General features: G+C 62.2%; 1 protein-coding gene and 25 non-coding genes across 26 annotated transcripts in view; 1 reads left to right on the top strand and 25 right to left on the bottom strand.

The window, feature by feature from the left end:
* Nucleotides 1-23,777, top strand: part of DNAJC5B (DnaJ heat shock protein family (Hsp40) member C5 beta) — a 78,351-nt gene that overhangs the window by 43,691 nt on the left and 10,883 nt on the right. The gene's annotated exons all lie outside the window — the stretch shown is intronic.
* On the bottom strand, nt 668-740 carry TRNAA-AGC (transfer RNA alanine (anticodon AGC)). Its single transcript has one exon. It is a non-coding gene; the product is annotated as a tRNA-Ala (tRNA).
* On the bottom strand, nt 1,384-1,472 carry TRNAY-GUA (transfer RNA tyrosine (anticodon GUA)). The gene is given in 2 exon segments: nt 1,384-1,419; nt 1,436-1,472. It is a non-coding gene; the product is annotated as a tRNA-Tyr (tRNA).
* TRNAY-GUA (transfer RNA tyrosine (anticodon GUA)) lies at nt 2,862-2,950 on the bottom strand. The gene is given in 2 exon segments: nt 2,862-2,897; nt 2,914-2,950. It is a non-coding gene; the product is annotated as a tRNA-Tyr (tRNA).
* Nucleotides 3,624-3,696, bottom strand: TRNAA-AGC (transfer RNA alanine (anticodon AGC)). The gene has a single exon. It is a non-coding gene; the product is annotated as a tRNA-Ala (tRNA).
* Nucleotides 4,340-4,428, bottom strand: TRNAY-GUA (transfer RNA tyrosine (anticodon GUA)). The gene is given in 2 exon segments: nt 4,340-4,375; nt 4,392-4,428. It is a non-coding gene; the product is annotated as a tRNA-Tyr (tRNA).
* On the bottom strand, nt 5,102-5,174 carry TRNAA-AGC (transfer RNA alanine (anticodon AGC)). Its single transcript has one exon. It is a non-coding gene; the product is annotated as a tRNA-Ala (tRNA).
* Nucleotides 5,818-5,906, bottom strand: TRNAY-GUA (transfer RNA tyrosine (anticodon GUA)). Its single transcript is given in 2 exon segments — nt 5,818-5,853; nt 5,870-5,906. It is a non-coding gene; the product is annotated as a tRNA-Tyr (tRNA).
* Nucleotides 7,296-7,384, bottom strand: TRNAY-GUA (transfer RNA tyrosine (anticodon GUA)). Its single transcript is given in 2 exon segments — nt 7,296-7,331; nt 7,348-7,384. It is a non-coding gene; the product is annotated as a tRNA-Tyr (tRNA).
* Nucleotides 8,058-8,130, bottom strand: TRNAA-AGC (transfer RNA alanine (anticodon AGC)). The gene has a single exon. It is a non-coding gene; the product is annotated as a tRNA-Ala (tRNA).
* TRNAY-GUA (transfer RNA tyrosine (anticodon GUA)) lies at nt 8,774-8,862 on the bottom strand. Its single transcript is given in 2 exon segments — nt 8,774-8,809; nt 8,826-8,862. It is a non-coding gene; the product is annotated as a tRNA-Tyr (tRNA).
* TRNAY-GUA (transfer RNA tyrosine (anticodon GUA)) lies at nt 10,252-10,340 on the bottom strand. Its single transcript is given in 2 exon segments — nt 10,252-10,287; nt 10,304-10,340. It is a non-coding gene; the product is annotated as a tRNA-Tyr (tRNA).
* On the bottom strand, nt 11,014-11,086 carry TRNAA-AGC (transfer RNA alanine (anticodon AGC)). Its single transcript has one exon. It is a non-coding gene; the product is annotated as a tRNA-Ala (tRNA).
* Nucleotides 11,730-11,818, bottom strand: TRNAY-GUA (transfer RNA tyrosine (anticodon GUA)). Its single transcript is given in 2 exon segments — nt 11,730-11,765; nt 11,782-11,818. It is a non-coding gene; the product is annotated as a tRNA-Tyr (tRNA).
* TRNAA-AGC (transfer RNA alanine (anticodon AGC)) lies at nt 12,492-12,564 on the bottom strand. Its single transcript has one exon. It is a non-coding gene; the product is annotated as a tRNA-Ala (tRNA).
* On the bottom strand, nt 13,208-13,296 carry TRNAY-GUA (transfer RNA tyrosine (anticodon GUA)). The gene is given in 2 exon segments: nt 13,208-13,243; nt 13,260-13,296. It is a non-coding gene; the product is annotated as a tRNA-Tyr (tRNA).
* TRNAY-GUA (transfer RNA tyrosine (anticodon GUA)) lies at nt 14,686-14,774 on the bottom strand. The gene is given in 2 exon segments: nt 14,686-14,721; nt 14,738-14,774. It is a non-coding gene; the product is annotated as a tRNA-Tyr (tRNA).
* TRNAA-AGC (transfer RNA alanine (anticodon AGC)) lies at nt 15,448-15,520 on the bottom strand. The gene has a single exon. It is a non-coding gene; the product is annotated as a tRNA-Ala (tRNA).
* On the bottom strand, nt 16,164-16,252 carry TRNAY-GUA (transfer RNA tyrosine (anticodon GUA)). The gene is given in 2 exon segments: nt 16,164-16,199; nt 16,216-16,252. It is a non-coding gene; the product is annotated as a tRNA-Tyr (tRNA).
* On the bottom strand, nt 16,926-16,998 carry TRNAA-AGC (transfer RNA alanine (anticodon AGC)). The gene has a single exon. It is a non-coding gene; the product is annotated as a tRNA-Ala (tRNA).
* Nucleotides 17,642-17,730, bottom strand: TRNAY-GUA (transfer RNA tyrosine (anticodon GUA)). Its single transcript is given in 2 exon segments — nt 17,642-17,677; nt 17,694-17,730. It is a non-coding gene; the product is annotated as a tRNA-Tyr (tRNA).
* Nucleotides 18,404-18,476, bottom strand: TRNAA-AGC (transfer RNA alanine (anticodon AGC)). Its single transcript has one exon. It is a non-coding gene; the product is annotated as a tRNA-Ala (tRNA).
* TRNAY-GUA (transfer RNA tyrosine (anticodon GUA)) lies at nt 19,120-19,208 on the bottom strand. The gene is given in 2 exon segments: nt 19,120-19,155; nt 19,172-19,208. It is a non-coding gene; the product is annotated as a tRNA-Tyr (tRNA).
* TRNAA-AGC (transfer RNA alanine (anticodon AGC)) lies at nt 19,882-19,954 on the bottom strand. Its single transcript has one exon. It is a non-coding gene; the product is annotated as a tRNA-Ala (tRNA).
* On the bottom strand, nt 20,598-20,686 carry TRNAY-GUA (transfer RNA tyrosine (anticodon GUA)). Its single transcript is given in 2 exon segments — nt 20,598-20,633; nt 20,650-20,686. It is a non-coding gene; the product is annotated as a tRNA-Tyr (tRNA).
* On the bottom strand, nt 21,360-21,432 carry TRNAA-AGC (transfer RNA alanine (anticodon AGC)). Its single transcript has one exon. It is a non-coding gene; the product is annotated as a tRNA-Ala (tRNA).

Here is a 23,777-nt window from a genome sequence, read left to right as displayed (position 1 = left end):
AGGGCTCTGGCGCGGCCCTGCCCCGATGACAGGATGACAGAGTTGCCCAGCACTTCCAGTTGGACCGGCCCTCAGCACAGCGCTCCTCCAACCTCCTGCTCCAAGCAGCGTGGGCTCGGACAGTACACCAGCTTGCTCAAGCTCTTCTCCAGGCACCTCTTCCAAACCGCCAGCGTGCAGGTTGCACAGCCTGCCTGCAAAGCCTCTCCTCCTGCTTCACTCTCCTTCTCGTGGGGAAAAGAGCTTCCCCCGAGCCTGCTGGAACAAACCCCTTTGGTTCCAGTTTTCTTCTCTTGCCTCTTTCCCTCCAGCCAGGCACCCCTGTGAAGGCCTGGCGCTGTCTTCTCAACAAGTTCCCGGGCTACCTCCTGCAAGGCAGCTGCTTAGGTGCGCGCGGAGCCCTCCCTTCTCCGGGCTGGAGAGGCCCCGTGCCCTCAGATGCTTCTCGCTCCTCTAGCGCTTCACCATCTTGGTGTGCCTCTGCGGCACTCGCTCCGCCTCATCGGGGGCTTTCTTCTGTTGGGGGCCCCCAACGCTCTGGAGAGAGAGAGCGGTCTGCTGTGGCCCTCTTTGCCGCCCAGGCACCGTGCTGGCTCCCTGCAACTTTCAGAGGCCCCGGCCGGAGGGGAAAGAGGCTGCTGGCCCCACAAAGGGGAATGAAAAGCTTTGGAGAATGCGGGCATCGATCCCGCTGCCTCTCGCATGCTAAGCGAGCGCTCTACCACTTGAGCTAATTCCCCGGCCCACAGCCGGCCCCTTCCTTCCTCTCAGCATCCCCCGTGCCCACCCCTGCCCTGCGCTGCCCTGCAGCCAAGGCCTGGGCCTCCCAAGGCCTCGCCCTCAGCCCAGTCACTCCCCTTCCTCGGGCACATGCCTCCTGCAAAAAGCAGTGCTGAAGGCCAACTCTTTTGGGGCTCCTGAGCACAAAGGTCCCCCCGCTACTGTGAGTTTGTCTGCCGAGCCTGAGGGAGACCGTTGAGCGCATGCAGCTGGAGGCCTTCGACAAAAGAGCTGGGGGAAGCCTCAGCGGGAGCTTTCTTGGCGTGGTAGCTGTCGTCACGCAGAGCCTCTCGCCCTCGGCGCCTGCCTGAGCCACGCTGCATCTGCGTGAGGGCCATGCGCGTGGCCTCTTGATCTGGAGCCTGGCCCTCGGAGCCAGCTGCCCAGCGTGAGCTTGGGCCCGCAACACCGCCACACGGACCTGCCTGGCAACGCCTGCGCTGTGCCTGATCCCGGGAGGCTCTCTGCAGCGCAGGATGCCACCCCGGAGCCCTGACCTGCTGCCAGCCCTTCCCTGGCTGAGGTCTCGCATGCCTGCTCAGAGGGCACCTGCACAGCCAAAAGGCAAGGGTGCAGCAGGGGCTGGCCAAGCCAAAAGGGCACTCCTTCGAGCCGGAGTTGAACCAGCGACCTAAGGATGGCCGTGCAAGGGAGCCTACAGTCCTCCGCTCTACCAGCTGAGCTATCGAAGGAACGGCAGGGCTCTGGCGCGGCCCTGCCCCGATGACAGGATGACAGAGTTGCCCAGCACTTCCAGTTGGACCGGCCCTCAGCACGGCGCTCCTCCAACCTCCTGCTCCAAGCAGCGTGGGCTCGGACAGTACACCAGCTTGCTCAAGCTCTTCTCCAGGCACCTCTTCCAAACCGCCAGCGTGCAGGTTGCACAGCCCGCCTGCAAAGCCTCTCCTCCTGCTTCACTCTCCTTCTCGTGGGGAAAAGAGCTTCCCCCGAGCCTGCTGGAACAAACCCCTTTGGTTTCAGTTTTCTTCTCTTGCCTCTTTCCCTCCAGCCAGGCACCCCTGTGAAGGCCTGGCGCTGTCTTCTCAACAAGTCCCCGGGCTACCTCCTGCAAGGCAGCTGCTTAGGTGCGCGCGGAGCCCTCCCTTCTCCGGGCTGGAGAGGCCCCGTGCCCTCAGATGCTTCTCGCTCCTCTAGCGCTTCACCATCTTGGTGTGCCTCTGCGGCACTCGCTCCGCCTCATCGGGGGCTTTCTTCTGTTGGGGGCCCCCAACGCTCTGGAGAGAGAGAGCGGTCTGCTGTGGCCCTCTTTGCCGCCCAGGCACCGTGCTGGCTCCCTGCAACTTTCAGAGGCCCCGGCCGGAGGGGAAAGAGGCTGCTGGCCCCGCAAAGGGGAATGAAAAGCTTTGGAGAATGCGGGCATCGATCCCGCTGCCTCTCGCATGCTAAGCGAGCGCTCTACCACTTGAGCTAATTCCCTGGCCCACAGCCGGCCCCTTCCTTCCTCTCAGCATCCCCCGTGCCCACCCCTGCCCTGCGCTGCCCTGCAGCCAAGGCCTGGGCCTCCCAAGGCCTCGCCCTCAGCCCAGTCACTCCCCTTCCTCGGGCACATGCCTCCTGCAAAAAGCAGTGCTGAAGGCCAACTCTTTTGGGACTCCTGAGCACAAAGGTCCCCCCGCTACTGTGAGTTTGTCTGCCGAGCCTGAGGGAGACCGTTGAGCGCATGCAGCTGGAGGCCTTCGACAAAAGAGCTGGGGGAAGCCTCAGCGGGAGCTTTCTTGGCGTGGTAGCTGTCGTCACACAGAGCCTCTCGCCCTCGGCGCCTGCCTGAGCCACGCTGCATCTGCGTGAGGGCCATGCGCGTGGCCTCTTGATCTGGAGCCTGGCCCTCGGAGCCAGCTGCCCAGCGTGAGCTTGGGCCCGCAACACCGCCACACGGACCTGCCTGGCAACGCCTGCGCTGTGCCTGATCCCGGGAGGCTCTCTGCAGCGCAGGATGCCACCCCAGAGCCCTGACCTGCTGCCAGCCCTTCCCTGGCTGAGGTCTCGCATGCCTGCTCAGAGGGCACCTGCACAGCCAAAAGGCAAGGGTGCAGCAGGGGCTGGCCAAGCCAAAAGGGCACTCCTTCGAGCCGGAGTTGAACCAGCGACCTAAGGATGGCCGTGCAAGGGAGCCTACAGTCCTCCGCTCTACCAGCTGAGCTATCGAAGGAACGGCAGGGCTCTGGCGCGGCCCTGCCCCGATGACAGGATGACAGAGTTGCCCAGCACTTCCAGTTGGACCGGCCCTCAGCACGGCGCTCCTCCAACCTCCTGCTCCAAGCAGCGTGGGCTCGGACAGTACACCAGCTTGCTCAAGCTCTTCTCCAGGCACCTCTTCCAAACCGCCAGCGTGCAGGTTGCACAGCCCGCCTGCAAAGCCTCTCCTCCTGCTTCACTCTCCTTCTCGTGGGGAAAAGAGCTTCCCCCGAGCCTGCTGGAACAAACCCCTTTGGTTCCAGTTTTCTTCTCTTGCCTCTTTCCCTCCAGCCAGGCACCCCTGTGAAGGCCTGGCGCTGTCTTCTCAACAAGTCCCCGGGCTACCTCCTGCAAGGCAGCTGCTTAGGTGCGCGCGGAGCCCTCCCTTCTCCGGGCTGGAGAGGCCCCGTGCCCTCAGATGCTTCTCGCTCCTCTAGCGCTTCACCATCTTGGTGTGCCTCTGTGGCACTCGCTCCGCCTCATCGGGGGCTTTCTTCTGTTGGGGGCCCCCAACGCTCTGGAGAGAGAGAGCGGTCTGCTGTGGCCCTCTTTGCCGCCCAGGCACCGTGCTGGCTCCCTGCAACTTTCAGAGGCCCCGGCCGGAGGGGAAAGAGGCTGCTGGCCCCGCAAAGGGGAATGAAAAGCTTTGGAGAATGCGGGCATCGATCCCGCTGCCTCTCGCATGCTAAGCGAGCGCTCTACCACTTGAGCTAATTCCCCGGCCCACAGCCGGCCCCTTCCTTCCTCTCAGCGTCCCCCGTGCCCACCCCTGCCCTGCGCTGCCCTGCAGCCAAGGCCTGGGCCTCCCAAGGCCTCGCCCTCAGCCCAGTCACTCCCCTTCCTCGGGCACATGCCTCCTGCAAAAAGCAGTGCTGAAGGCCAACTCTTTTGGGGCTCCTGAGCACAAAGGTCCCCCCGCTACTGCGAGTTTGTCTGCCGAGCCTGAGGGAGACCGTTGAGCGCATGCAGCTGGAGGCCTTCGACAAAAGAGCTGGGGGAAGCCTCAGCGGGAGCTTTCTTGGCGTGGTAGCTGTCGTCACGCGGAGCCTCTCGCCCTCGGCGCCTGCCTGAGCCACGCTGCATCTGCGTGAGGGCCATGCGCGTGGCCTCTTGATCTGGAGCCTGGCCCTCGGAGCCAGCTGCCCAGCGTGAGCTTGGGCCCGCAACACCGCCACACGGACCTGCCTGGCAACGCCTGCGCTGTGCCTGATCCCGGGAGGCTCTCTGCAGCGCAGGATGCCACCCCGGAGCCCTGACCTGCTGCCAGCCCTTCCCTGGCTGAGGTCTCGCATGCCTGCTCAGAGGGCACCTGCACAGCCAAAAGGCAAGGGTGCAGCAGGGGCTGGCCAAGCCAAAAGGGCACTCCTTCGAGCCGGAGTTGAACCAGCGACCTAAGGATGGCCGTGCAAGGGAGCCTACAGTCCTCCGCTCTACCAGCTGAGCTATCGAAGGAACGGCAGGGCTCTGGCGCGGCCCTGCCCCGATGACAGGATGACAGAGTTGCCCAGCACTTCCAGTTGGACCGGCCCTCAGCACGGCGCTCCTCCAACCTCCTGCTCCAAGCAGCGTGGGCTCGGACAGTACACCAGCTTGCTCAAGCTCTTCTCCAGGCACCTCTTCCAAACCGCCAGCGTGCAGGTTGCACAGCCTGCCTGCAAAGCCTCTCCTCCTGCTTCACTCTCCTTCTCGTGGGGAAAAGAGCTTCCCCCGAGCCTGCTGGAACAAACCCCTTTGGTTCCAGTTTTCTTCTCTTGCCTCTTTCCCTCCAGCCAGGCACCCCTGTGAAGGCCTGGCGCTGTCTTCTCAACAAGTTCCCGGGCTACCTCCTGCAAGGCAGCTGCTTAGGTGCGCGCGGAGCCCTCCCTTCTCCGGGCTGGAGGGGCCCCGTGCCCTCAGATGCTTCTCGCTCCTCTAGCGCTTCACCATCTTGGTGTGCCTCTGCGGCACTCGCTCCGCCTCATCGGGGGCTTTCTTCTGTTGGGGGCCCCCAACGCTCTGGAGAGAGAGAGCGGTCTGCTGTGGCCCTCTTTGCCGCCCAGGCACCGTGCTGGCTCCCTGCAACTTTCAGAGGCCCCGGCCGGAGGGGAAAGAGGCTGCTGGCCCCGCAAAGGGGAATGAAAAGCTTTGGAGAATGCGGGCATCGATCCCGCTGCCTCTCGCATGCTAAGCGAGCGCTCTACCACTTGAGCTAATTCCCCGGCCCACAGCCGGCCCCTTCCTTCCTCTCAGCGTCCCCCGTGCCCACCCCTGCCCTGCGCTGCCCTGCAGCCAAGGCCTGGGCCTCCCAAGGCCTCGCCCTCAGCCCAGTCACTCCCCTTCCTCGGGCACATGCTTCCTGCCGAAAGCAGTGCTGAAGGCCAACTCTTTTGGGGCTCCTGAGCACAAAGGTCCCCCCGCTACTGCGAGTTTGTCTGCCGAGCCTGAGGGAGACCGTTGAGCGCATGCAGCTGGAGGCCTTCGACAAAAGAGCTGGGGGAAGCCTCAGCGGGAGCTTTCTTGGCGTGGTAGCTGTCGTCACGCAGAGCCTCTCGCCCTCGGCGCCTGCCTGAGCCACGCTGCATCTGCGTGAGGGCCATGCGCGTGGCCTCTTGATCTGGAGCCTGGCCCTCGGAGCCAGCTGCCCAGCGTGAGCTTGGGCCCGCAACACCGCCACACGGACCTGCCTGGCAACGCCTGCGCTGTGCCTGATCCCGGGAGGCTCTCTGCAGCGCAGGATGCCACCCCGGAGCCCTGACCTGCTGCCAGCCCTTCCCTGGCTGAGGTCTCGCATGCCTGCTCAGAGGGCACCTGCACAGCCAAAAGGCAAGGGTGCAGCAGGGGCTGGCCAAGCCAAAAGGGCACTCCTTCGAGCCGGAGTTGAACCAGCGACCTAAGGATGGCCGTGCAAGGGAGCCTACAGTCCTCCGCTCTACCAGCTGAGCTATCGAAGGAACGGCAGGGCTCTGGCGCGGCCCTGCCCCGATGACAGGATGACAGAGTTGCCCAGCACTTCCAGTTGGACCGGCCCTCAGCACGGCGCTCCTCCAACCTCCTGCTCCAAGCAGCGTGGGCTCGGACAGTACACCAGCTTGCTCAAGCTCTTCTCCAGGCACCTCTTCCAAACCGCCAGCGTGCAGGTTGCACAGCCCGCCTGCAAAGCCTCTCCTCCTGCTTCACTCTCCTTCTCGTGGGGAAAAGAGCTTCCCCCGAGCCTGCTGGAACAAACCCCTTTGGTTCCAGTTTTCTTCTCTTGCCTCTTTCCCTCCAGCCAGGCACCCCTGTGAAGGCCTGGCGCTGTCTTCTCAACAAGTCCCCGGGCTACCTCCTGCAAGGCAGCTGCTTAGGTGCGCGCGGAGCCCTCCCTTCTCCGGGCTGGAGAGGCCCCGTGCCCTCAGATGCTTCTCGCTCCTCTAGCGCTTCACCATCTTGGTGTGCCTCTGCGGCACTCGCTCCGCCTCATCGGGGGCTTTCTTCTGTTGGGGGCCCCCAACGCTCTGGAGAGAGAGAGCGGTCTGCTGTGGCCCTCTTTGCCGCCCAGGCACCATGCTGGCTCCCTGCAACTTTCAGAGGCCCCGGCCGGAGGGGAAAGAGGCTGCTGGCCCCGCAAAGGGGAATGAAAAGCTTTGGAGAATGCGGGCATCGATCCCGCTGCCTCTCGCATGCTAAGCGAGCGCTCTACCACTTGAGCTAATTCCCTGGCCCACAGCCGGCCCCTTCCTTCCTCTCAGCATCCCCCGTGCCCACCCCTGCCCTGCGCTGCCCTGCAGCCAAGGCCTGGGCCTCCCAAGGCCTCGCCCTCAGCCCAGTCACTCCCCTTCCTCGGGCACATGCCTCCTGCAAAAAGCAGTGCTGAAGGCCAACTCTTTTGGGACTCCTGAGCACAAAGGTCCCCCCGCTACTGTGAGTTTGTCTGCCGAGCCTGAGGGAGACCGTTGAGCGCATGCAGCTGGAGGCCTTCGACAAAAGAGCTGGGGGAAGCCTCAGCGGGAGCTTTCTTGGCGTGGTAGCTGTCGTCACACAGAGCCTCTCGCCCTCGGCGCCTGCCTGAGCCACGCTGCATCTGCGTGAGGGCCATGCGCGTGGCCTCTTGATCTGGAGCCTGGCCCTCGGAGCCAGCTGCCCAGCGTGAGCTTGGGCCCGCAACACCGCCACACGGACCTGCCTGGCAACGCCTGCGCTGTGCCTGATCCCGGGAGGCTCTCTGCAGCGCAGGATGCCACCCCGGAGCCCTGACCTGCTGCCAGCCCTTCCCTGGCTGAGGTCTCGCATGCCTGCTCAGAGGGCACCTGCACAGCCAAAAGGCAAGGGTGCAGCAGGGGCTGGCCAAGCCAAAAGGGCACTCCTTCGAGCCGGAGTTGAACCAGCGACCTAAGGATGGCCGTGCAAGGGAGCCTACAGTCCTCCGCTCTACCAGCTGAGCTATCGAAGGAACGGCAGGGCTCTGGCGCGGCCCTGCCCCGATGACAGGATGACAGAGTTGCCCAGCACTTCCAGTTGGACCGGCCCTCAGCACGGCGCTCCTCCAACCTCCTGCTCCAAGCAGCGTGGGCTCGGACAGTACACCAGCTTGCTCAAGCTCTTCTCCAGGCACCTCTTCCAAACCGCCAGCGTGCAGGTTGCACAGCCCGCCTGCAAAGCCTCTCCTCCTGCTTCACTCTCCTTCTCGTGGGGAAAAGAGCTTCCCCCGAGCCTGCTGGAACAAACCCCTTTGGTTCCAGTTTTCTTCTCTTGCCTCTTTCCCTCCAGCCAGGCACCCCTGTGAAGGCCTGGCGCTGTCTTCTCAACAAGTTCCCGGGCTACCTCCTGCAAGGCAGCTGCTTAGGTGCGCGCGGAGCCCTCCCTTCTCCGGGCTGGAGGGGCCCCGTGCCCTCAGATGCTTCTCGCTCCTCTAGCGCTTCACCATCTTGGTGTGCCTCTGCGGCACTCGCTCCGCCTCATCGGGGGCTTTCTTCTGTTGGGGGCCCCCAACGCTCTGGAGAGAGAGAGCGGTCTGCTGTGGCCCTCTTTGCCGCCCAGGCACCGTGCTGGCTCCCTGCAACTTTCAGAGGCCCCGGCCGGAGGGGAAAGAGGCTGCTGGCCCCACAAAGGGGAATGAAAAGCTTTGGAGAATGCGGGCATCGATCCCGCTGCCTCTCGCATGCTAAGCGAGCGCTCTACCACTTGAGCTAATTCCCCGGCCCACAGCCGGCCCCTTCCTTCCTCTCAGCATCCCCCGTGCCCACCCCTGCCCTGCGCTGCCCTGCAGCCAAGGCCTGGGCCTCCCAAGGCCTCGCCCTCAGCCCAGTCACTCCCCTTCCTCGGGCACATGCCTCCTGCAAAAAGCAGTGCTGAAGGCCAACTCTTTTGGGGCTCCTGAGCACAAAGGTCCCCCTGTTACTGCGAGTTTGTCTGCCGAGCCTGAGGGAGACCGTTGAGCGCATGCAGCTGGAGGCCTTCGACAAAAGAGCTGGGGGAAGCCTCAGCGGGAGCTTTCTTGGCGTGGTAGCTGTCGTCACGCGGAGCCTCTCGCCCTCGGCGCCTGCCTGAGCCACGCTGCATCTGCGTGAGGGCCATGCGCGTGGCCTCTTGATCTGGAGCCTGGCCCTCGGAGCCAGCTGCCCAGCGTGAGCTTGGGCCCGCAACACCGCCACACGGACCTGCCTGGCAACGCCTGCGCTGTGCCTGATCCCGGGAGGCTCTCTGCAGCGCAGGATGCCACCCCGGAGCCCTGACCTGCTGCCAGCCCTTCCCTGGCTGAGGTCTCGCATGCCTGCTCAGAGGGCACCTGCACAGCCAAAAGGCAAGGGTGCAGCAGGGGCTGGCCAAGCCAAAAGGGCACTCCTTCGAGCCGGAGTTGAACCAGCGACCTAAGGATGGCCGTGCAAGGGAGCCTACAGTCCTCCGCTCTACCAGCTGAGCTATCGAAGGAACGGCAGGGCTCTGGCGCGGCCCTGTCCCGATGACAGGATGACAGAGTTGCCCAGCACTTCCAGTTGGACCGGCCCTCAGCACGGCGCTCCTCCAACCTCCTGCTCCAAGCAGCGTGGGCTCGGACAGTACACCAGCTTGCTCAAGCTCTTCTCCAGGCACCTCTTCCAAACCGCCAGCGTGCAGGTTGCACAGCCCGCCTGCAAAGCCTCTCCTCCTGCTTCACTCTCCTTCTCGTGGGGAAAAGAGCTTCCCCCGAGCCTGCTGGAACAAACCCCTTTGGTTTCAGTTTTCTTCTCTTGCCTCTTTCCCTCCAGCCAGGCACCCCTGTGAAGGCCTGGCGCTGTCTTCTCAACAAGTCCCCGGGCTACCTCCTGCAAGGCAGCTGCTTAGGTGCGCGCGGAGCCCTCCCTTCTCCGGGCTGGAGAGGCCCCGTGCCCTCAGATGCTTCTCGCTCCTCTAGCGCTTCACCATCTTGGTGTGCCTCTGCGGCACTCGCTCCGCCTCATCGGGGGCTTTCTTCTGTTGGGGGCCCCCAACGCTCTGGAGAGAGAGAGCGGTCTGCTGTGGCCCTCTTTGCCGCCCAGGCACCGTGCTGGCTCCCTGCAACTTTCAGAGGCCCCGGCCGGAGGGGAAAGAGGCTGCTGGCCCCGCAAAGGGGAATGAAAAGCTTTGGAGAATGCGGGCATCGATCCCGCTGCCTCTCGCATGCTAAGCGAGCGCTCTACCACTTGAGCTAATTCCCTGGCCCACAGCCGGCCCCTTCCTTCCTCTCAGCATCCCCCGTGCCCACCCCTGCCCTGCGCTGCCCTGCAGCCAAGGCCTGGGCCTCCCAAGGCCTCGCCCTCAGCCCAGTCACTCCCCTTCCTCGGGCACATGCCTCCTGCAAAAAGCAGTGCTGAAGGCCAACTCTTTTGGGACTCCTGAGCACAAAGGTCCCCCCGCTACTGTGAGTTTGTCTGCCGAGCCTGAGGGAGACCGTTGAGCGCATGCAGCTGGAGGCCTTCGACAAAAGAGCTGGGGGAAGCCTCAGCGGGAGCTTTCTTGGCGTGGTAGCTGTCGTCACACAGAGCCTCTCGCCCTCGGCGCCTGCCTGAGCCACGCTGCATCTGCGTGAGGGCCATGCGCGTGGCCTCTTGATCTGGAGCCTGGCCCTCGGAGCCAGCTGCCCAGCGTGAGCTTGGGCCCGCAACACCGCCACACGGACCTGCCTGGCAACGCCTGCGCTGTGCCTGATCCCGGGAGGCTCTCTGCAGCGCAGGATGCCACCCCAGAGCCCTGACCTGCTGCCAGCCCTTCCCTGGCTGAGGTCTCGCATGCCTGCTCAGAGGGCACCTGCACAGCCAAAAGGCAAGGGTGCAGCAGGGGCTGGCCAAGCCAAAAGGGCACTCCTTCGAGCCGGAGTTGAACCAGCGACCTAAGGATGGCCGTGCAAGGGAGCCTACAGTCCTCCGCTCTACCAGCTGAGCTATCGAAGGAACGGCAGGGCTCTGGCGCGGCCCTGCCCCGATGACAGGATGACAGAGTTGCCCAGCACTTCCAGTTGGACCGGCCCTCAGCACGGCGCTCCTCCAACCTCCTGCTCCAAGCAGCGTGGGCTCGGACAGTACACCAGCTTGCTCAAGCTCTTCTCCAGGCACCTCTTCCAAACCGCCAGCGTGCAGGTTGCACAGCCCGCCTGCAAAGCCTCTCCTCCTGCTTCACTCTCCTTCTCGTGGGGAAAAGAGCTTCCCCCGAGCCTGCTGGAACAAACCCCTTTGGTTCCAGTTTTCTTCTCTTGCCTCTTTCCCTCCAGCCAGGCACCCCTGTGAAGGCCTGGCGCTGTCTTCTCAACAAGTTCCCGGGCTACCTCCTGCAAGGCAGCTGCTTAGGTGCGCGCGGAGCCCTCCCTTCTCCGGGCTGGAGAGGCCCCGTGCCCTCAGATGCTTCTCGCTCCTCTAGCGCTTCACCATCTTGGTGTGCCTCTGTGGCACTCGCTCCGCCTCATCGGGGGCTTTCTTCTGTTGGGGGCCCCCAACGCTCTGGAGAGAGAGAGCGGTCTGCTGTGGCCCTCTTTGCCGCCCAGGCACCGTGCTGGCTCCCTGCAACTTTCAGAGGCCCCGGCCGGAGGGGAAAGAGGCTGCTGGCCCCGCAAAGGGGAATGAAAAGCTTTGGAGAATGCGGGCATCGATCCCGCTGCCTCTCGCATGCTAAGCGAGCGCTCTACCACTTGAGCTAATTCCCCGGCCCACAGCCGGCCCCTTCCTTCCTCTCAGCGTCCCCCGTGCCCACCCCTGCCCTGCGCTGCCCTGCAGCCAAGGCCTGGGCCTCCCAAGGCCTCGCCCTCAGCCCAGTCACTCCCCTTCCTCGGGCACATGCCTCCTGCAAAAAGCAGTGCTGAAGGCCAACTCTTTTGGGGCTCCTGAGCACAAAGGTCCCCCCGCTACTGCGAGTTTGTCTGCCGAGCCTGAGGGAGACCGTTGAGCGCATGCAGCTGGAGGCCTTCGACAAAAGAGCTGGGGGAAGCCTCAGCGGGAGCTTTCTTGGCGTGGTAGCTGTCGTCACGCGGAGCCTCTCGCCCTCGGCGCCTGCCTGAGCCACGCTGCATCTGCGTGAGGGCCATGCGCGTGGCCTCTTGATCTGGAGCCTGGCCCTCGGAGCCAGCTGCCCAGCGTGAGCTTGGGCCCGCAACACCGCCACACGGACCTGCCTGGCAACGCCTGCGCTGTGCCTGATCCCGGGAGGCTCTCTGCAGCGCAGGATGCCACCCCGGAGCCCTGACCTGCTGCCAGCCCTTCCCTGGCTGAGGTCTCGCATGCCTGCTCAGAGGGCACCTGCACAGCCAAAAGGCAAGGGTGCAGCAGGGGCTGGCCAAGCCAAAAGGGCACTCCTTCGAGCCGGAGTTGAACCAGCGACCTAAGGATGGCCGTGCAAGGGAGCCTACAGTCCTCCGCTCTACCAGCTGAGCTATCGAAGGAACGGCAGGGCTCTGGCGCGGCCCTGCCCCGATGACAGGATGACAGAGTTGCCCAGCACTTCCAGTTGGACCGGCCCTCAGCACGGCGCTCCTCCAACCTCCTGCTCCAAGCAGCGTGGGCTCGGACAGTACACCAGCTTGCTCAAGCTCTTCTCCAGGCACCTCTTCCAAACCGCCAGCGTGCAGGTTGCACAGCCTGCCTGCAAAGCCTCTCCTCCTGCTTCACTCTCCTTCTCGTGGGGAAAAGAGCTTCCCCCGAGCCTGCTGGAACAAACCCCTTTGGTTCCAGTTTTCTTCTCTTGCCTCTTTCCCTCCAGCCAGGCACCCCTGTGAAGGCCTGGCGCTGTCTTCTCAACAAGTTCCCGGGCTACCTCCTGCAAGGCAGCTGCTTAGGTGCGCGCGGAGCCCTCCCTTCTCCGGGCTGGAGGGGCCCCGTGCCCTCAGATGCTTCTCGCTCCTCTAGCGCTTCACCATCTTGGTGTGCCTCTGCGGCACTCGCTCCGCCTCATCGGGGGCTTTCTTCTGTTGGGGGCCCCCAACGCTCTGGAGAGAGAGAGCGGTCTGCTGTGGCCCTCTTTGCCGCCCAGGCACCGTGCTGGCTCCCTGCAACTTTCAGAGGCCCCGGCCGGAGGGGAAAGAGGCTGCTGGCCCCGCAAAGGGGAATGAAAAGCTTTGGAGAATGCGGGCATCGATCCCGCTGCCTCTCGCATGCTAAGCGAGCGCTCTACCACTTGAGCTAATTCCCCGGCCCACAGCCGGCCCCTTCCTTCCTCTCAGCGTCCCCCGTGCCCACCCCTGCCCTGCGCTGCCCTGCAGCCAAGGCCTGGGCCTCCCAAGGCCTCGCCCTCAGCCCAGTCACTCCCCTTCCTCGGGCACATGCTTCCTGCCGAAAGCAGTGCTGAAGGCCAACTCTTTTGGGGCTCCTGAGCACAAAGGTCCCCCCGCTACTGCGAGTTTGTCTGCCGAGCCTGAGGGAGACCGTTGAGCGCATGCAGCTGGAGGCCTTCGACAAAAGAGCTGGGGGAAGCCTCAGCGGGAGCTTTCTTGGCGTGGTAGCTGTCGTCACGCAGAGCCTCTCGCCCTCGGCGCCTGCCTGAGCCACGCTGCATCTGCGTGAGGGCCATGCGCGTGGCCTCTTGATCTGGAGCCTGGCCCTCGGAGCCAGCTGCCCAGCGTGAGCTTGGGCCCGCAACACCGCCACACGGACCTGCCTGGCAACGCCTGCGCTGTGCCTGATCCCGGGAGGCTCTCTGCAGCGCAGGATGCCACCCCGGAGCCCTGACCTGCTGCCAGCCCTTCCCTGGCTGAGGTCTCGCATGCCTGCTCAGAGGGCACCTGCACAGCCAAAAGGCAAGGGTGCAGCAGGGGCTGGCCAAGCCAAAAGGGCACTCCTTCGAGCCGGAGTTGAACCAGCGACCTAAGGATGGCCGTGCAAGGGAGCCTACAGTCCTCCGCTCTACCAGCTGAGCTATCGAAGGAACGGCAGGGCTCTGGCGCGGCCCTGCCCCGATGACAGGATGACAGAGTTGCCCAGCACTTCCAGTTGGACCGGCCCTCAGCACGGCGCTCCTCCAACCTCCTGCTCCAAGCAGCGTGGGCTCGGACAGTACACCAGCTTGCTCAAGCTCTTCTCCAGGCACCTCTTCCAAACCGCCAGCGTGCAGGTTGCACAGCCCGCCTGCAAAGCCTCTCCTCCTGCTTCACTCTCCTTCTCGTGGGGAAAAGAGCTTCCCCCGAGCCTGCTGGAACAAACCCCTTTGGTTCCAGTTTTCTTCTCTTGCCTCTTTCCCTCCAGCCAGGCACCCCTGTGAAGGCCTGGCGCTGTCTTCTCAACAAGTCCCCGGGCTACCTCCTGCAAGGCAGCTGCTTAGGTGCGCGCGGAGCCCTCCCTTCTCCGGGCTGGAGAGGCCCCGTGCCCTCAGATGCTTCTCGCTCCTCTAGCGCTTCACCATCTTGGTGTGCCTCTGCGGCACTCGCTCCGCCTCATCGGGGGCTTTCTTCTGTTGGGGGCCCCCAACGCTCTGGAGAGAGAGAGCGGTCTGCTGTGGCCCTCTTTGCCGCCCAGGCACCATGCTGGCTCCCTGCAACTTTCAGAGGCCCCGGCCGGAGGGGAAAGAGGCTGCTGGCCCCGCAAAGGGGAATGAAAAGCTTTGGAGAATGCGGGCATCGATCCCGCTGCCTCTCGCATGCTAAGCGAGCGCTCTACCACTTGAGCTAATTCCCTGGCCCACAGCCGGCCCCTTCCTTCCTCTCAGCATCCCCCGTGCCCACCCCTGCCCTGCGCTGCCCTGCAGCCAAGGCCTGGGCCTCCCAAGGCCTCGCCCTCAGCCCAGTCACTCCCCTTCCTCGGGCACATGCCTCCTGCAAAAAGCAGTGCTGAAGGCCAACTCTTTTGGGACTCCTGAGCACAAAGGTCCCCCCGCTACTGTGAGTTTGTCTGCCGAGCCTGAGGGAGACCGTTGAGCGCATGCAGCTGGAGGCCTTCGACAAAAGAGCTGGGGGAAGCCTCAGCGGGAGCTTTCTTGGCGTGGTAGCTGTCGTCACACAGAGCCTCTCGCCCTCGGCGCCTGCCTGAGCCACGCTGCATCTGCGTGAGGGCCATGCGCGTGGCCTCTTGATCTGGAGCCTGGCCCTCGGAGCCAGCTGCCCAGCGTGAGCTTGGGCCCGCAACACCGCCACACGGACCTGCCTGGCAACGCCTGCGCTGTGCCTGATCCCGGGAGGCTCTCTGCAGCGCAGGATGCCACCCCGGAGCCCTGACCTGCTGCCAGCCCTTCCCTGGCTGAGGTCTCGCATGCCTGCTCAGAGGGCACCTGCACAGCCAAAAGGCAAGGGTGCAGCAGGGGCTGGCCAAGCCAAAAGGGCACTCCTTCGAGCCGGAGTTGAACCAGCGACCTAAGGATGGCCGTGCAAGGGAGCCTACAGTCCTCCGCTCTACCAGCTGAGCTATCGAAGGAACGGCAGGGCTCTGGCGCGGCCCTGCCCCGATGACAGGATGACAGAGTTGCCCAGCACTTCCAGTTGGACCGGCCCTCAGCACGGCGCTCCTCCAACCTCCTGCTCCAAGCAGCGTGGGCTCGGACAGTACACCAGCTTGCTCAAGCTCTTCTCCAGGCACCTCTTCCAAACCGCCAGCGTGCAGGTTGCACAGCCTGCCTGCAAAGCCTCTCCTCCTGCTTCACTCTCCTTCTCGTGGGGAAAAGAGCTTCCCCCGAGCCTGCTGGAACAAACCCCTTTGGTTCCAGTTTTCTTCTCTTGCCTCTTTCCCTCCAGCCAGGCACCCCTGTGAAGGCCTGGCGCTGTCTTCTCAACAAGTTCCCGGGCTACCTCCTGCAAGGCAGCTGCTTAGGTGCGCGCGGAGCCCTCCCTTCTCCGGGCTGGAGGGGCCCCGTGCCCTCAGATGCTTCTCGCTCCTCTAGCGCTTCACCATCTTGGTGTGCCTCTGCGGCACTCGCTCCGCCTCATCGGGGGCTTTCTTCTGTTGGGGGCCCCCAACGCTCTGGAGAGAGAGAGCGGTCTGCTGTGGCCCTCTTTGCCGCCCAGGCACCGTGCTGGCTCCCTGCAACTTTCAGAGGCCCCGGCCGGAGGGGAAAGAGGCTGCTGGCCCCACAAAGGGGAATGAAAAGCTTTGGAGAATGCGGGCATCGATCCCGCTGCCTCTCGCATGCTAAGCGAGCGCTCTACCACTTGAGCTAATTCCCCGGCCCACAGCCGGCCCCTTCCTTCCTCTCAGCATCCCCCGTGCCCACCCCTGCCCTGCGCTGCCCTGCAGCCAAGGCCTGGGCCTCCCAAGGCCTCGCCCTCAGCCCAGTCACTCCCCTTCCTCGGGCACATGCCTCCTGCAAAAAGCAGTGCTGAAGGCCAACTCTTTTGGGGCTCCTGAGCACAAAGGTCCCCCTGTTACTGCGAGTTTGTCTGCCGAGCCTGAGGGAGACCGTTGAGCGCATGCAGCTGGAGGCCTTCGACAAAAGAGCTGGGGGAAGCCTCAGCGGGAGCTTTCTTGGCGTGGTAGCTGTCGTCACGCGGAGCCTCTCGCCCTCGGCGCCTGCCTGAGCCACGCTGCATCTGCGTGAGGGCCATGCGCGTGGCCTCTTGATCTGGAGCCTGGCCCTCGGAGCCAGCTGCCCAGCGTGAGCTTGGGCCCGCAACACCGCCACACGGACCTGCCTGGCAACGCCTGCGCTGTGCCTGATCCCGGGAGGCTCTCTGCAGCGCAGGATGCCACCCCGGAGCCCTGACCTGCTGCCAGCCCTTCCCTGGCTGAGGTCTCGCATGCCTGCTCAGAGGGCACCTGCACAGCCAAAAGGCAAGGGTGCAGCAGGGGCTGGCCAAGCCAAAAGGGCACTCCTTCGAGCCGGAGTTGAACCAGCGACCTAAGGATGGCCGTGCAAGGGAGCCTACAGTCCTCCGCTCTACCAGCTGAGCTATCGAAGGAACGGCAGGGCTCTGGCGCGGCCCTGCCCCGATGACAGGATGACAGAGTTGCCCAGCACTTCCAGTTGGACCGGCCCTCAGCACGGCGCTCCTCCAACCTCCTGCTCCAAGCAGCGTGGGCTCGGACAGTACACCAGCTTGCTCAAGCTCTTCTCCAGGCACCTCTTCCAAACCGCCAGCGTGCAGGTTGCACAGCCTGCCTGCAAAGCCTCTCCTCCTGCTTCACTCTCCTTCTCGTGGGGAAAAGAGCTTCCCCCGAGCCTGCTGGAACAAACCCCTTTGGTTCCAGTTTTCTTCTCTTGCCTCTTTCCCTCCAGCCAGGCACCCCTGTGAAGGCCTGGCGCTGTCTTCTCAACAAGTTCCCGGGCTACCTCCTGCAAGGCAGCTGCTTAGGTGCGCGCGGAGCCCTCCCTTCTCCGGGCTGGAGGGGCCCCGTGCCCTCAGATGCTTCTCGCTCCTCTAGCGCTTCACCATCTTGGTGTGCCTCTGCGGCACTCGCTCCGCCTCATCGGGGGCTTTCTTCTGTTGGGGGCCCCCAACGCTCTGGAGAGAGAGAGCGGTCTGCTGTGGCCCTCTTTGCCGCCCAGGCACCGTGCTGGCTCCCTGCAACTTTCAGAGGCCCCGGCCGGAGGGGAAAGAGGCTGCTGGCCCCGCAAAGGGGAATGAAAAGCTTTGGAGAATGCGGGCATCGATCCCGCTGCCTCTCGCATGCTAAGCGAGCGCTCTACCACTTGAGCTAATTCCCCGGCCCACAGCCGGCCCCTTCCTTCCTCTCAGCGTCCCCCGTGCCCACCCCTGCCCTGCGCTGCCCTGCAGCCAAGGCCTGGGCCTCCCAAGGCCTCGCCCTCAGCCCAGTCACTCCCCTTCCTCGGGCACATGCCTCCTGCAAAAAGCAGTGCTGAAGGCCAACTCTTTTGGGGCTCCTGAGCACAAAGGTCCCCCTGTTACTGCGAGTTTGTCTGCCGAGCCTGAGGGAGACCGTTGAGCGCATGCAGCTGGAGGCCTTCGACAAAAGAGCTGGGGGAAGCCTCAGCGGGAGCTTTCTTGGCGTGGTAGCTGTCGTCACGCGGAGCCTCTCGCCCTCGGCGCCTGCCTGAGCCACGCTGCATCTGCGTGAGGGCCATGCGCGTGGCCTCTTGATCTGGAGCCTGGCCCTCGGAGCCAGCTGCCCAGCGTGAGCTTGGGCCCGCAACACCGCCACACGGACCTGCCTGGCAACGCCTGCGCTGTGCCTGATCCCGGGAGGCTCTCTGCAGCGCAGGATGCCACCCCGGAGCCCTGACCTGCTGCCAGCCCTTCCCTGGCTGAGGTCTCGCATGCCTGCTCAGAGGGCACCTGCACAGCCAAAAGGCAAGGGTGCAGCAGGGGCTGGCCAAGCCAAAAGGGCACTCCTTCGAGCCGGAGTTGAACCAGCGACCTAAGGATGGCCGTGCAAGGGAGCCTACAGTCCTCCGCTCTACCAGCTGAGCTATCGAAGGAACGGCAGGGCTCTGGCGCGGCCCTGCCCCGATGACAGGATGACAGAGTTGCCCAGCACTTCCAGTTCGACCGGCCCTCAGCACGGCGCTCCTCCAACCTCCTGCTCCAAGCAGCGTGGGCTCGGACAGTACACCAGCTTGCTCAAGCTCTTCTCCAGGCACCTCTTCCAAACCGCCAGTGTGCAGGTTGCACAGCCCGCCTGCAAAGCCTCTCCTCCTGCTTCACTCTCCTTCTCGTGGGGAAAAGAGCTTCCCCCGAGCCTGCTGGAACAAACCCCTTTGGTTCCAGTTTTCTTCTCTTGCCTCTTTCCCTCCAGCCAGGCACCCCTGTGAAGGCCTGGCGCTGTCTTCTCAACAAGTCCCCGGGCTACCTCCTGCAAGGCAGCTGCTTAGGTGCGCGCGGAGCCCTCCCTTCTCCGGGCTGGAGAGGCCCCGTGCCCTCAGATGCTTCTCGCTCCTCTAGCGCTTCACCATCTTGGTGTGCCTCTGCGGCACTCGCTCCGCCTCATCGGGGGCTTTCTTCTGTTGGGGGCCCCCAACGCTCTGGAGAGAGAGAGCGGTCTGCTGTGGCCCTCTTTGCCGCCCAGGCACCGTGCTGGCTCCCTGCAACTTTCAGAGGCCCCGGCCGGAGGGGAAAGAGGCTGCTGGCCCCGCAAAGGGGAATGAAAAGCTTTGGAGAATGCGGGCATCGATCCCGCTGCCTCTCGCATGCTAAGCGAGCGCTCTACCACTTGAGCTAATTCCCCGGCCCACAGCCGGCCCCTTCCTTCCTCTCAGCGTCCCCCGTGCCCACCCCTGCCCTGCGCTGCCCTGCAGCCAAGGCCTGGGCCTCCCAAGGCCTCGCCCTCAGCCCAGTCACTCCCCTTCCTCGGGCACATGCTTCCTGCCGAAAGCAGTGCTGAAGGCCAACTCTTTTGGGGCTCCTGAGCACAAAGGTCCCCCCGCTACTGCGAGTTTGTCTGCCGAGCCTGAGGGAGACCGTTGAGCGCATGCAGCTGGAGGCCTTCGACAAAAGAGCTGGGGGAAGCCTCAGCGGGAGCTTTCTTGGCGTGGTAGCTGTCGTCACGCAGAGCCTCTCGCCCTCGGCGCCTGCCTGAGCCACGCTGCATCTGCGTGAGGGCCATGCGCGTGGCCTCTTGATCTGGAGCCTGGCCCTCGGAGCCAGCTGCCCAGCGTGAGCTTGGGCCCGCAACACCGCCACACGGACCTGCCTGGCAACGCCTGCGCTGTGCCTGATCCCGGGAGGCTCTCTGCAGCGCAGGATGCCACCCCGGAGCCCTGACCTGCTGCCAGCCCTTCCCTGGCTGAGGTCTCGCATGCCTGCTCAGAGGGCACCTGCACAGCCAAAAGGCAAGGGTGCAGCAGGGGCTGGCCAAGCCAAAAGGGCACTCCTTCGAGCCGGAGTTGAACCAGCGACCTAAGGATGGCCGTGCAAGGGAGCCTACAGTCCTCCGCTCTACCAGCTGAGCTATCGAAGGAACGGCAGGGCTCTGGCGCGGCCCTGCCCCGATGACAGGATGACAGAGTTGCCCAGCACTTCCAGTTGGACCGGCCCTCAGCACGGCGCTCCTCCAACCTCCTGCTCCAAGCAGCGTGGGCTCGGACAGTACACCAGCTTGCTCAAGCTCTTCTCCAGGCACCTCTTCCAAACCGCCAGCGTGCAGGTTGCACAGCCCGCCTGCAAAGCCTCTCCTCCTGCTTCACTCTCCTTCTCGTGGGGAAAAGAGCTTCCCCCGAGCCTGCTGGAACAAACCCCTTTGGTTCCAGTTTTCTTCTCTTGCCTCTTTCCCTCCAGCCAGGCACCCCTGTGAAGGCCTGGCGCTGTCTTCTCAACAAGTCCCCGGGCTACCTCCTGCAAGGCAGCTGCTTAGGTGCGCGCGGAGCCCTCCCTTCTCCGGGCTGGAGAGGCCCCGTGCCCTCAGATGCTTCTCGCTCCTCTAGCGCTTCACCATCTTGGTGTGCCTCTGCGGCACTCGCTCCGCCTCATCGGGGGCTTTCTTCTGTTGGGGGCCCCCAACGCTCTGGAGAGAGAGAGCGGTCTGCTGTGGCCCTCTTTGCCGCCCAGGCACCATGCTGGCTCCCTGCAACTTTCAGAGGCCCCGGCCGGAGGGGAAAGAGGCTGCTGGCCCCGCAAAGGGGAATGAAAAGCTTTGGAGAATGCGGGCATCGATCCCGCTGCCTCTCGCATGCTAAGCGAGCGCTCTACCACTTGAGCTAATTCCCCGGCCCACAGCCGGCCCCTTCCTTCCTCTCAGCGTCCCCCGTGCCCACCCCTGCCCTGCGCTGCCCTGCAGCCAAGGCCTGGGCCTCCCAAGGCCTCGCCCTCAGCCCAGTCACTCCCCTTCCTCGGGCACATGCTTCCTGCCGAAAGCAGTGCTGAAGGCCAACTCTTTTGGGGCTCCTGAGCACAAAGGTCCCCCCGCTACTGCGAGTTTGTCTGCCGAGCCTGAGGGAGACCGTTGAGCGCATGCAGCTGGAGGCCTTCGACAAAAGAGCTGGGGGAAGCCTCAGCGGGAGCTTTCTTGGCGTGGTAGCTGTCGTCACGCAGAGCCTCTCGCCCTCGGCGCCTGCCTGAGCCACGCTGCATCTGCGTGAGGGCCATGCGCGTGGCCTCTTGATCTGGAGCCTGGCCCTCGGAGCCAGCTGCCCAGCGTGAGCTTGGGCCCGCAACACCGCCACACGGACCTGCCTGGCAACGCCTGCACTGTGCCTGATCCCGGGAGGCTCTCTGCAGCGCAGGATGCCACCCCGGAGCCCTGACCTGCTGCCAGCCCTTCCCTGGCTGAGGTCTCGCATGCCTGCTCAGAGGGCACCTGCACAGCCAAAAGGCAAGGGTGCAGCAGGGGCTGGCCAAGCCAAAAGGGTACTCCTTCGAGCCGGAGTTGAACCAGCGACCTAAGGATGGCCGTGCAAGGGAGCCTACAGTCCTCCGCTCTACCAGCTGAGCTATCGAAGGAACGGCAGGGCTCTGGCGCGGCCCTGCCCCGATGACAGGATGACAGAGTTGCCCAGCACTTCCAGTTGGACCGGCCCTCAGCACGGCGCTCCTCCAACCTCCTGCTCCAAGCAGCGTGGGCTCGGACAGTACACCAGCTTGCTCAAGCTCTTCTCCAGGCACCTCTTCCAAACCGCCAGCGTGCAGGTTGCACAGCCCGCCTGCAAAGCCTCTCCTCCTGCTTCACTCTCCTTCTCGTGGGGAAAAGAGCTTCCCCCGAGCCTGCTGGAACAAACCCCTTTGGTTCCAGTTTTCTTCTCTTGCCTCTTTCCCTCCAGCCAGGCACCCCTGTGAAGGCCTGGCGCTGTCTTCTCAACAAGTCCCCGGGCTACCTCCTGCAAGGCAGCTGCTTAGGTGCGCGCGGAGCCCTCCCTTCTCCGGGCTGGAGAGGCCCCGTGCCCTCAGATGCTTCTCGCTCCTCTAGCGCTTCACCATCTTGGTGTGCCTCTGCGGCACTCGCTCCGCCTCATCGGGGGCTTTCTTCTGTTGGGGGCCCCCAACGCTCTGGAGAGAGAGAGCGGTCTGCTGTGGCCCTCTTTGCCGCCCAGGCACCATGCTGGCTCCCTGCAACTTTCAGAGGCCCCGGCCGGAGGGGAAAGAGGCTGCTGGCCCCGCAAAGGGGAATGAAAAGCTTTGGAGAATGCGGGCATCGATCCCGCTGCCTCTCGCATGCTAAGCGAGCGCTCTACCACTTGAGCTAATTCCCCGGCCCACAGCCGGCCCCTTCCTTCCTCTCAGCGTCCCCCGTGCCCACCCCTGCCCTGCGCTGCCCTGCAGCCAAGGCCTGGGCCTCCCAAGGCCTCGCCCTCAGCCCAGTCACTCCCCTTCCTCGGGCACATGCTTCCTGCCGAAAGCAGTGCTGAAGGCCAACTCTTTTGGGGCTCCTGAGCACAAAGGTCCCCCCGCTACTGCGAGTTTGTCTGCCGAGCCTGAGGGAGACCGTTGAGCGCATGCAGCTGGAGGCCTTCGACAAAAGAGCTGGGGGAAGCCTCAGCGGGAGCTTTCTTGGCGTGGTAGCTGTCGTCACGCGGAGCCTCTCGCCCTCGGCGCCTGCCTGAGCCACGCTGCATCTGCGTGAGGGCCATGCGCGTGGCCTCTTGATCTGGAGCCTGGCCCTCGGAGCCAGCTGCCCAGCGTGAGCTTGGGCCCGCATCACCGCCACTTAGCTTTGTATTCCGAAGGTCTTTTCAGGTAGCACTGCTTTTCTGCATCTTGTACAGAAACTCCTACACTTTTGATGTTTAACATCTTATTTCTTCTTTTTCTTTTCTGATCTTCTCCAAATCTTCGCCTTTTTTTCTCATGTCTATGATTATTGCATTGCCCAGCTGGCGAATGAAAGGATCCTTCATCATAGGAAGATGCGAAATGGAAAAACAGCTATTGTTTGGCTTACAATGGATTCAGTACATTATATTCATTTTATTCTCTTTGTTTGGTTTCTTCTGTGATCTCTGCTTATAACCATTATTATCACAGTGCTATAAATTTTGTTTTTTCCAGAGTGTCATAGGGAAGCTTCTGTATGTTTGATACCTTCTCTTGTGTTTCGCATTTCTTGTGTGTTTTATTGTTTCCTGGGCTGGATTGAATGGAGTTGTTTGTCTCATTTATATTAACTGAATTAGCAGAATATATGTCTTTTTCGCATTAGTAAATTATCATCTAATTAGTACATGTCACCTTCGGGGCAAGCAGTTTTTTTGTTAATGTAATATTTTTCATCAAAACCATCTTTCCATATCCAAAGGAAGTTTTTTTTATATAATAGTACTATGTTGAAAGTAAAGCTTAGGTAAAACAATACTAAACTGGAGTGTGCAACTTTTTTTTTTTTCAAAATCTTCGTTTTTCTGAAATTATTGGGGATCTGGGGAGGGCAGCAGAGTCTTTGGCTTTGTTAGTTGTGGGAAAAGAAAGAAAGACCAGAGATTGATTGTCTGATCCTTGCAGCCAAGCAAGGATTTTGAAATTAATACCTCTCCCATTTTTCATTCTGATTGCTGGATTTTTTTTTCAGCTAAGAAAAAGGATAGATTGCATAAGATACTTAAATACTGGAATGGCATATTATGTCATGCAATAATTGGCTTGCTTTTCCAGTTCCCCTATTTCATTTTTTATTACGTGTTTAAGGTACCATATCGTATATTAATGTGTCTGAGCATAAGCCATTCATGATATTGGAGACATGTTTTTAAGGAGTTATTTATGACCTATGAGAAGATGACTTGAGTTCAGTACACAGATCTGAGGAGATCATTGGCAGAGGCTATTCCTGGGTGCATATCAGTCTAGATATTGGCAGAATATCTCCAAGGAAGTGATTACATTTTACTGGGAGAGTAACCTGTACTGGGACTCCAGCGGAAAGTCAAGCAGTACCCTGCTCTGAAGCTAAATCTGGTACAATAAGTGTGGACATACTGTTTTCACATCAGAAATAATATTTTTTTACCATTATGGGCATGGCTAGCTCCTGAAACACTCGGAGAGAATATTTAAAAAATGCATTCACTGCAACAGAGCTTGACTTACACGGGAATCAGCGAATTTAACTTTTGTTGCCACTAGAGGTCAGCACTAGTCATTAAATAAGTGTCCTGGAAAAATCTTATTGTCACTTCTTCGAAGGGAATGGAGACTTTCAAAAAGATACAGTTATGTGAACGCTGCTTTTGCGGGTAGATGTGAGCTCACATTGCCAGTGCTCCAGTGTGGTTGGAAGCAAACCATTTCTTCTTCCAAGACTGGGATTCCCCAGCACTATCCTTAAGTCACCAATCCCATACTATTCCTTTCAAGCTGCTTCCGTACTCATGCGAGTACAGAGTACTACGCCCTGTTCCAACAAAAGCTGGGACACTAGGATGAACCATCCAAAATGCTTGACTATCATCTTCTACTGTTTTAAGGACTATCCCAAAAGTGGGATGGTGGCGAGTTAGGCCCAAAGTAAGACATGTATTTGTTTGAAACTGGGGCTAACTTACTATATTTTTTCCATCCTGTACTGCAACTCCTAATTGTGTTTTCCATTATCCCTTTCTGA

Source organism: Rhea pennata, chromosome 2, assembly GCF_028389875.1.
Source record: "Rhea pennata isolate bPtePen1 chromosome 2, bPtePen1.pri, whole genome shotgun sequence".
Taxonomy (NCBI): Eukaryota; Metazoa; Chordata; class Aves; order Rheiformes; family Rheidae; genus Rhea; species Rhea pennata.
The sequence above is the reverse complement of the archived record's forward strand: the minus strand, read 5'-3'. Positions and strand labels throughout refer to the sequence as shown.